This window comes from Berghia stephanieae, chromosome 4 (assembly GCF_034508935.2).
Source record: "Berghia stephanieae isolate SIO BIC M18660-M18661 chromosome 4, UCSD_Bste_1.3, whole genome shotgun sequence".
Taxonomy (NCBI): Eukaryota; Metazoa; Mollusca; class Gastropoda; order Nudibranchia; family Aeolidiidae; genus Berghia; species Berghia stephanieae.
The window spans coordinates 26798509-26808508 of record NC_088363.1 but is presented as its reverse complement, the minus strand read 5'-3'; the positions used below and the strand labels follow the sequence as shown (position 1 = coordinate 26808508).

General features: G+C 35.2%; 1 protein-coding gene across 4 annotated transcripts in view; it reads right to left on the bottom strand.

Moving 5' to 3' along the window:
• The window catches only part of LOC144970340 (transforming growth factor-beta-induced protein ig-h3-like), a 99859-nt gene that overhangs the window by 88646 nt on the left and 1213 nt on the right, over positions 1–10000 (bottom strand). For 2 of the 4 annotated variants that reach the window (XM_078909870.1, XM_078909868.1), the window contains exon 2: positions 4809–4969. The exons of the other annotated variants lie outside the window; for them this stretch is intronic. The gene's annotated coding sequence lies outside the window, so the exon portion shown is untranslated. The remainder of the gene's footprint in view (positions 1–4808; positions 4970–10000) is intronic. 4 annotated transcript variants of the gene reach the window in all.

The following is a 10000-nucleotide window of genomic DNA, read 5'->3' as shown; positions in this document are numbered from 1 at the left end:
AGAATGGGGCCCGATAATGGCAGCAATCCAGTCCCCGATGTCCAACGGGAGACGATAACAAACATCTGGCTTAATAAGATCAAAGAGAGAGGGAATAGGAATACCCCTCTCAAGCGCATAATGGACGGTGCCCTCGTTTCGAGCCGAAATAAGTCCCGACAGCCCTTGTGCGTAGCTTCCCTGACTTCGGACAGAGCGGCATATACAAAATGGAAGTCGGTTTGGACGAATTCAATCCCTCGAGGGGGCAGAGACATTACTCCTCGAAACTGGGGGAAAAGTTGCCAGGCTTTTCCACCAGCAAGAGAAGACATTGGGTGGCAGCCAGTGACTTCTTATATAGAAGATCGGCTGCGGTCGAGAACCTGCTTAACAACTCACTCACTACATCAGTGGGGCCTTGCCACCTGTCCAACATGTACCTGCACCCGTTGTGGTAACGAGCCCGAAACCGCAGAGTATCTGGTTGAACGGTGCATTGTGACGAAGATTCCGAGCGGGTTTGCGACCGTACACGAGTGCGGTACGGAATTTGCATCTTGGGTCGATTGTCATAACATAGTAGTGTGAGCACCATTAGAGGCTGCTGCCTCTGGTGCAATAATGCATTAAGCCCTTAAGAATACGACCACATAAAAGAACAAAAATTGTATAGGTATTGTCTCAGAAATGATTTTATGCCATTGATACACTCTTTGAATTTGACTTAGAGATATGTAGATAGATTTATTGTCAAAATGTGCGTATTAAATGTTTTTCGTTAACCATAATATATTTGTATCGTATCAGGGTAATGCTATAGTCACAGATTATGTCCCTAAGTTGTCTAACACAGTGAACATCTTTATAATGAACACACAAATGTAAACACTGCCATATTATGTTTGGGGGCTCGATGGTTTCTCCAAAATAGCAAAAGTCACATCAGCACACAATTCATAAATAAAAACAAGTCCCGTGTTATTAGGTTTTTGTAATTATAATTTGATCACCAATGAAGGGGCTGAATTTGAAACCAAATGCATTCACTCAATAAATATATCATGGTTGTTAGTAAGTATATCGTGGCTCCGTTTATATGGTTTGTCTCTTAACCAGTACTGCCGTACTCTGGAAAAACACATATTTTAAAGTTTGGCCAAAAAACTCGTCCTTCAAATATCGATCGATTTAAATGACCCTCGTCTTGGCAAAATACTCTCAACGTGGGACTTATCGATCGGTATTTGAAGGACGAGTTTTCTTGACAAATTTTAAAATATTGATTTTTCCAGAGTACGGCAGAGTAGGTATTGTAATCGAGTCCTACTCGGATTAAGTCAACTAGCTAGCTCATGGGGTTGCTATTCTTACCACAACTCAGAGTGGTGCTTTTTCACTCAGAGATAATATCCCTTCCTGAGATCAATACATTAAAAAAAGATAAGCTGTATTGAAATTCGAATATGGGATATTGAAAAAAAAATAGGGTATGGAGGAGAAGGGCCAGATGAAAACAGAAAATAAAAAGTCACGGGGTCAGTGTCAAACTCAGGATCTAATTGACACGACACCCTCCGCCTGGCCGAGAGAGAGAGAGGACAGCGAGTGGTCGCACACAACTGACTGAGCCATCCAGCCGTGTCAATTAGATCCTGAGTTTGGCACTGACCCCATTACTGTTCTTTCTCTGGTTTCATCTGGAATTTCTCCATACCCTATTTTTCTCATCACCATTGATACAATAAGTGCCCGATCCACACGTTTTCTGAAAGTGGGATATTGCGAGATGGATTCTGGCTATGTGCTTGGCTAAGAAGCTCACAACATTTCCATCCGGTAGTACTCGTATAATGGACCAATAGACAAAACTATGCGTAACCATGAACTTTTATAGTCTGGATAATACAGTTAAGTGAGAATTACTCATAAACGTGAATGGCAAAAAACAATAGCAAAGACCCGAGTGACGTCAAATTCATTCTATCTATAGATCAACATAAAGACGAATGAATTGTTGTATATATACAATTGAAAACTCATGCTTAAGATTACCAAGGATTATGTTGTAAAGATTTAGGCTATGACAAACTAAATTGCTTCTTCCTTTTTGTGGAATGATCGACTTCTTATGTTCATGATTGCACTTTAAAACGTATTTCATCGGTCATAATCCGAATGCCACATTCAATAACTTTGTAACAAAATTCTTCGGATAAGTCGAAGTTTCTTGTTTGCTATGCCAATATTAATTTACCTTTTCGTTCCGGCATCAACGAGAAGAGTTATCTCGCTTTGTAAATGACTGTAATTTGTTACAGCGATGAGCTGTATTGTTATATCCAAGTTTTCTCAGATACATAAGCAGTACGAGTGAACGAGATAAGGGAATAGCATGAACAAGCGCAGATAGTCCAAAATGTCAAATGTATAAACGAAATGATTATTTTGGCGCTATGGAAAAGAAAATTCCTCGAGACATAATGACACAGAGACGGAATGGGGATACAATAATAATGCTTGGCTAAATAAAAATAAAAATAACAAATTAAATTGTAAAATTGCCAATTAATCTGCAGTAACCGCAGTGGATAATAATAACGACTGCAGTTCCTGAGCATTACAGATTGTGTAAACTCTCTCTCTCTCTCTCTCTCTCTCTCTCTCTCTCTCTCTCTCTCTCTCTCTCTCTCTCTTCTCTTTCTTTCTTTCTTTTTCTTTCTTTCTTTCTCTCTCTCTCTCTCTCAATTTCACTTTATCTCTCTCTCTCTCTCTCTACTCTCTCTCTCTCTCTCTCTCTCTCTCTCTCTCTCTCTCTCTCTCCTCCCTCTCTCTCTCTCTCTCTGTGTGTGTGTGTGTGTGTGTGTGTGTCTCACCCTCTTTTTTCTATATAAATTTCACTTTCTCTCTCTCTCTCTCTCTCTCTGTCTTTCTCTCTCTCTCTCTCTCTCTCTCTCTCTCTCTCTCTCTCTCTCTCTCTCTCTTTGTTTCTTTCATTCTTTCCCCCTTCTTTCTCTCTCTTTCTCTCTCATTCATCTCTTTCTCTTCTCTCTCTCTCTCTCTCTCTCTCTCTCTCTCTCTCTCTCTCTCTCTCTCTCTCTATGTATATATATATATATATATATATATATATATATATATATATATATATATATATTATATATATATATATATATATATATATATATATATCCCCTCTCTGTATTTGTGTGTGTCCATCTTTCATATAGACATAACATATTATCGCTCCTTATGTACACTACTATAAAATGTAATATAATATGAAATAATATGATGTTTTACTGTATAATATTCTAATATATTATACTATACCATACAAAAATATATTACACATTGCAATATTATCTAACTTAATATACGAATTCTGAAACCATAATTTAGATTGTCTGTTTAAAGGGAAAACTATGACAGTGGTGAACATATCCATTAGTTACAAAAGTAAAAGTTGTTATGCGGATATTTTTTTTTTATTTTACTTATTTTTTTGCATCCGTCATCGCGAAATTTGACAATCAAAACAGCTGTCTTCATGTCCTTCGGAAACTGTTATTGCGCCGTAGATTCGTAGATTCAAAAGTACAGAATCATCATCTTTTATGCAAATTCGATTAATCTTATTAAAACGTACTTAATCCTAATAAGTAGCAGATAACAATGAGTGTATTTTTCCATCAGTCTTTTATTCCAGGAGTTACGAGAATATTATAAAAATAGTATTTGATTCAGCTATGTGATCTATTAGTATGACATTCGCCTTCGGGTCGGAAGATCTTGGGATCGAGTCCCACTCTGAGCGGCGCATGGTTGAGTCCTTAGAAAAAAATCTCTTTACTCACATTCTCTCACCGTGCTCAGGTGTAAAATAAGAACCTGGCCGGTAACAGCGTAGCCAAACCGGCGTCATGTCTCGTCCTATCGTTAAGTGTTGCTGTTGGCTGGGAACCCATTGTAAAGCGCTTTGGTCACGTTTAGTGGACTTTTGCCCTATATCAATGCTCAAGGATTTTTCTTTGATTTGTTGGGGTTTAAAAAACAACAAAACAATAGAATACGGAATATGCTCACATAAAAATTAACAGTCCAACGTTTTTTTCATGAAAAAGAGACTATTTGATTGAAAAATGAAATTTGAATACAAACCCCCTAAATGTTAAAACCTATGTAATTTGAGTCAGATTATAAAAAAAAATATTTCTGACTATCTATTACAAGCTTCGGAGTTCCAACTGATTTTCTTCTCCACCATACAATTGCAACTTTATCCTTCCTTCTTGGCATCAAATTTCTAACCGCAAAGGTAAGAATAATTCATCAAACCTAAAATCCAAAAAAATCGTCATATGTTGAGAATAAGGTGAAGTTATATTTTCTTGATCTGTGCATTTAAAGATAAAAAACTCATCTAAAACGGGTTACTTTGTCTAGCCAGCAATGATTGAGAAGCTTCGGCTATGTTATCTCTTGAGGGGGAAACTTTGAAATGAACTGCCTTCCAATCCAAACAACGCGCATAATATATTTACATGTTCAAAAAAAAAAAAAGAAAAAAAAAGAAAGAAATGAAATTCCCAACATTTAATCCCAGGGGGAAATTTGTCTCTCGGGTCCACTGCAAGGAAGGACTGGAAGGATTTTGTATCGCAGTGCAGCGCCGCGAAAGTGAGCTAGGACGAGGTGATTTGCTCAAGACAAAACCGCGCGGTGGGGAGCCGAACTCGGTACCTTCTGGGGACGAAGCAAAGACCTTAACTGCTAAACACGTTAGCCATTGTAAAAAAAATCGTTATAGTTCATTTTGTTCTACATACCCCAAGGAAAATCTTGGCACTTTGGTTAAAGTTGCTCAAAAGGAATCGTTTCTTCAGGTTTCTTGGATAAGACAAAGTTTGAATGTGTTACGGTCAGTGGCGGCATTTAGAGATACAGTCATGTGGATGTCTTTTCACTGCCATCTACAAGTCTGTGTCATCTTGTAAATATTTAACATTACTTTAGACCATTTATGGTATACGTCACATGAGCTTAAGATAAATAAATACATGAATGAGCAATATCAACTATTCACACAGAGAATTTCCACTGTTTTTTTCCAGCTCAAAACGCTTCATAGTGCTTCATTTATTTCCCCAAGGGAGCATTCATCTAGAGCCAAATTTTTAATCTATTCGTATATATTGGGTTGGGGAGGGGGGGGGTGTTTGTTTTAGGGCTGTTTTTGTTGTTGTTGTTGTTGTTGTTATTGTTGTTGCTGTTGCTTTATTGTGGGTTTGTTTGTGTTGTTTGTTTTTGGAGGTGTTTTTTTTGTTGTTGTTGTTTTGTTTTTTTGTTTTTTTTTGTTGTTTTTTTTTGGGGGGGTGGGGGGTTGTTTCTTTTTTTCTGAACACGCACTTTTGCAATATTTGTCATTGCCTACAACCTATATAGAGTACTAATGAAAAAATCAAAATGGAGAAGGCTTAGGATGGGAACAATACAGACAATGGACGTTTCGGGTACAAACCCAAACGGGTACCCTAAACGTCCATTTTATCTGTATTGTTCCCATCCGAAGCCTTTCTATTTTCATTCTTTCGTTAGTATTTTCGCGATCCCAGGCTTCAGGCAGACCCCACCTTTCTCAACCTACATAGTATTCATCTGAGTCGACTTATTTTATTATTGAACGTTTTGAAAGGTGTATGAGCACCTCTCGTGGTGTGGATGATTTTGAAAACATTTTACAGCCACTAAATTGATAAAGCCCGTTCTTATTACAACGTAACATTGTACTTATCTACATTTATTTTTAAATTGCCTGAGTTAAAATGATATTGTAAACAATACACCGAATCTGAATATCTCGGTAATCTTAGCGTGAAATATCATTGTTGTGAAATGTGGTAATTAAGTCGTTTACATTCTTTGGGTGGTATAATGTCTGTATCACTTTACATATTTCATAGATATAATTTTGTCATTTTATGTATGACGTAAGGACAATTTAGTGTAATTTAACACAAGTTGTATGCCAGGATTATTTCATGACAATTCATACTAGACCGGTCTAGATTCCTTTTTATCTATGCCTCTTTCTGGAACGAGAAGAAACTTTGGTGACGGGAAGAATGAAAGAAATGTTTCTATGATTGATACAATTAAAATCTATATTTAGACGTCTATTTCTTGTCGCCATATGCTAACAAGTTCATTTAGGAACATATTATAAAAATTATAAAATTCTTTCCCTGATAAAGACTGTGCTTATTTTAGCATTGACTTACAGTAACAAAAATCTCAAATATTGATTCTATATACATTCATATCACAAGTTCAAAGATAAAAAAAATATATTTATCTTACTCAAAAAATAATTTCTTGGCAAATTAACTCATTTTTCAAATATCGATCTATTAAAATGACCCTCATCTTGTCAAAAACTCTCAAACCTGGGACTTCTTTTAGGTCATCTCTACACAATACCATATTGATAAGATCGGTCACATTTTGATTTTTAACTTCAATTTTCATTCTCATTCATTCCGACATAATGCCAGTTTGGTACGGTGGGTCCCATTATATACTATATCAAAATATAGGGCAGAATAGCTCAGCGGTATGGTCTTAGCTTTGTACCCAAATGGAACCGATTTCGACCAACCGCCACGTTGTGTGGCCTTGGGCAAATCACCTCGCAATAGCTTACTTTGAGGCGCGGCACTGCGGCTGACGCTTGGGCTATATCAACCTTCCCTTGGAATAATAGACCCTAAAGACACACATTTCCCCTCGGGGATGAATAATGAGAATGTTATTTAATTAAAATTTGATGGAACTTCCCTCTTCAATAAGAGTGCAGCTTTATGGTCTAGTGAAATGCACAAGCCTCCGGACTGGTAGGTCCAGAGTTCGAGTCCCTCTCTGAGCCATGCAAAGGTGAATACTTTTACTCACATTCTCTTGCTATGTTCAGTTGTACAAGGAGTACCTGGTCGTTAACAGCGTTGTCTGTGTCGAAAAAATATATATATATATAATATCGCCTAGCAGGCGTCGTGCATCGTTCTGCATGTTAAGTGTTGCTTTTGGATAAGGACCCCTTGTGAAGCGCTTTCTAACACTATTTTATGAGAGATGAACCAAATACCAAAGGAATCTGGTGCCGAAAAACTCACAATCTGGGGTCGAGTGATACAGCTGCTTAGCATTTATTATAAACGATGCTGGTTTTTGAGTGAAGGGAACAGTTTTACCAGTTAACTGCAGTACTCTGGAAAGACAGTTATTTAAAAATTTGGCTAGGAAACTCGTCCTTCAAATATCGATCGATTTAAATGACCCTCATCTTGGCAAAAACTCAAAACCTGAGACCTCGCGAAATATTCCTTAGGCTTGAGAGATTTGCCAAGATGAAGGTAATATAAATTAATCGATATTCGAAGGACGAGTTTTCTAGCCAAATTTTTAAAACGTGTCTTTCCCCGAGTACCGCAGTTAAATTATTAAATAAAGAACCGATCCGTCTAATTATCTCACATATCATCACCATCACCTCTCCATTTGTCATGAAATACGACTTGGTGAAATACATTTTCCGGGTTTGTTTGTTTTGTTGTTTGTTTGTTTGTTTTTTTCAGAATAATCGGCCATGCTCAATATACGAGAGGCTGTTGTTGTTGTTGATGATGATGATGATGATGATGATGATGATGATGATGATGATGATGATGATGATGATGATGATGATGATGATGATGATGGTAACGACGACGACGATAATGATGATGATGTTGATGATGATGATGATCATGATGATGATGATAATGATGATGATGATGATGATAATGATGATGATGACGATGATGACGAAGATAAAGATAATAATAATATTGATGACAAGATTAATAAAAATAATTATAATAATAATGATTATAATAATAATAATAATAATAATAATAATAATAATAATAATAATAATAATAATAATAATATTAATAATAATGATAATAATGATGATGATAATAATAAATAATAATAATAATAATAATAATAATAATAATAATAATAATAATAATAATAATAATAATAATAATAATAATAATAATAATAATATAATAATAATAATAATAATAATGATAATAATAATAATAATAATAATAATAATAATAATAATAATAATAATAATAATAATAATAATAATAATAATAATATTCTTATTATTATAACAGTCATAATAATGATACACAATAATGATGATGTTGATAAAAATAATAATAATAATAACAATAATAATAATAATAATAATAATAATAATAATAATAATAATAATAATAATAATAATAATAATAATAATAATAATAATAATAATAATATGTTAATTAGATTTATGTTGCATGAATTATTTCTATTTTCTCACATATTATTATTATTATGGGTGTGAATAGAGTCCGTCTCTGTTGTTTTTGTTTTTTTAAAGAATAAATCAAACCTGCTTTTCATAGATTATCATCGCAACCCTCAACTAATGTTTATCTATCCCTGTTGGCAACACAGACGCAAATATTCTTAAAAAGTGATTTATGAAGTAATGGCTATGTCTACGAGCAAGAGGTGATAAGAATGGAATGGAAAACTAGGATGTCTTTTGAACAAAATCAGGCACCGAATCTTCTCGTATTATGCATATTATATGATAATCTCATCGATTGGCAACATAACATTCTATTGCCATTCTTATTTTGAAATATCGTTGTTGTTTTATTTGAAAATATAGTCGTAGTCCTTCACAGCCTTGGGGCCAATGGTACCGGAGTTTATCCTAGTTGTTGTATCGTTAAATGGACCATAACAATTACTTGCCACCCTTTGGATAGGACGCTAGTTTAGAGCACAGTACTTCCCGCCATATCTAAGAGACCCAGCTACCCAATCATTGTTGAGTTGACAGGAGCAAGCGCTCTAGTAGTGAGCTATAGGGACAACTTTTTCCTCTTAAATAATGAGCCGATGGGCCAGATATATATTGATATGATAATTGCCATTATCGTTGTCGATATCGGATTATTTTATACTGACATCGTATTGATACATCATTTTTTTAAATTTTATCATTATTGTCAATCATTTTCAAAGACACTGGCCATGCTGAAGATTGTTGAGCATTCATTAACTCACTTATGAATAAAACAAGTAAGGCAGGATCAAATCGCAGTTGAAACTCTGGAATACATTCTTGAAATTGGAGGGCCTCAGTTCAAAATATCATTGTGCTCTCTTTTCTTTTCTTTCTTTCTTTCTTTCATAAAGCTTACAAAGTGAGTAAAAATGTAAACCTTAGTTAGGATCCTATTATATATTTGGCAAATTGAATTTTTGTAACACTAAGGCTCCGAAACCATTGGGTCAATTGTCATCAAATTTTGCATATTTGTGTACAATAGGCTTCAACAGTCAGGACATCACTTCCCTCGTAATGACGCATATTAACTTAGTAACTGGTTCTAAACTATCGGAACAATGGCGGACGCCCTTATGAAATACTCCGTCGAGCATAAAAGTGTATCCAAAGGAGAAAAAACGTTATAAATCTGATCATGTTTTGACTTTTATACATCAATATCACATGACATGTGAAAAAGTTCTAGCCAGCATGAAGAATAAAAAGTACCGATTGAATCATATTGACATGAAGATGGTTTGCGTGCATTGCGAGATTGATTTGACATCGTGTCGAAAAATCACATTTGTTTCTTTAAATCCCATCGAAAAAAGATCCATCATTTTTAGCACATGGGTTGTGTGTCATACTTCCGGTTTGCGAGTATGACAATAAGGTGGGGGTACATGCACTGAATCGATATCGGTTAGGTTAGGGGTTCCTCTCATTATTTTGATTACAATCAATTTCTTTAAATTATTATAAACCATTTCCTCTCTTAACATTGGAAAGAATTCCACGATAAGAGAGCGAAATATACCTGGTATTAATTGCAAAAAAATATCTTTCAGTCCCCCTCCAACCCCC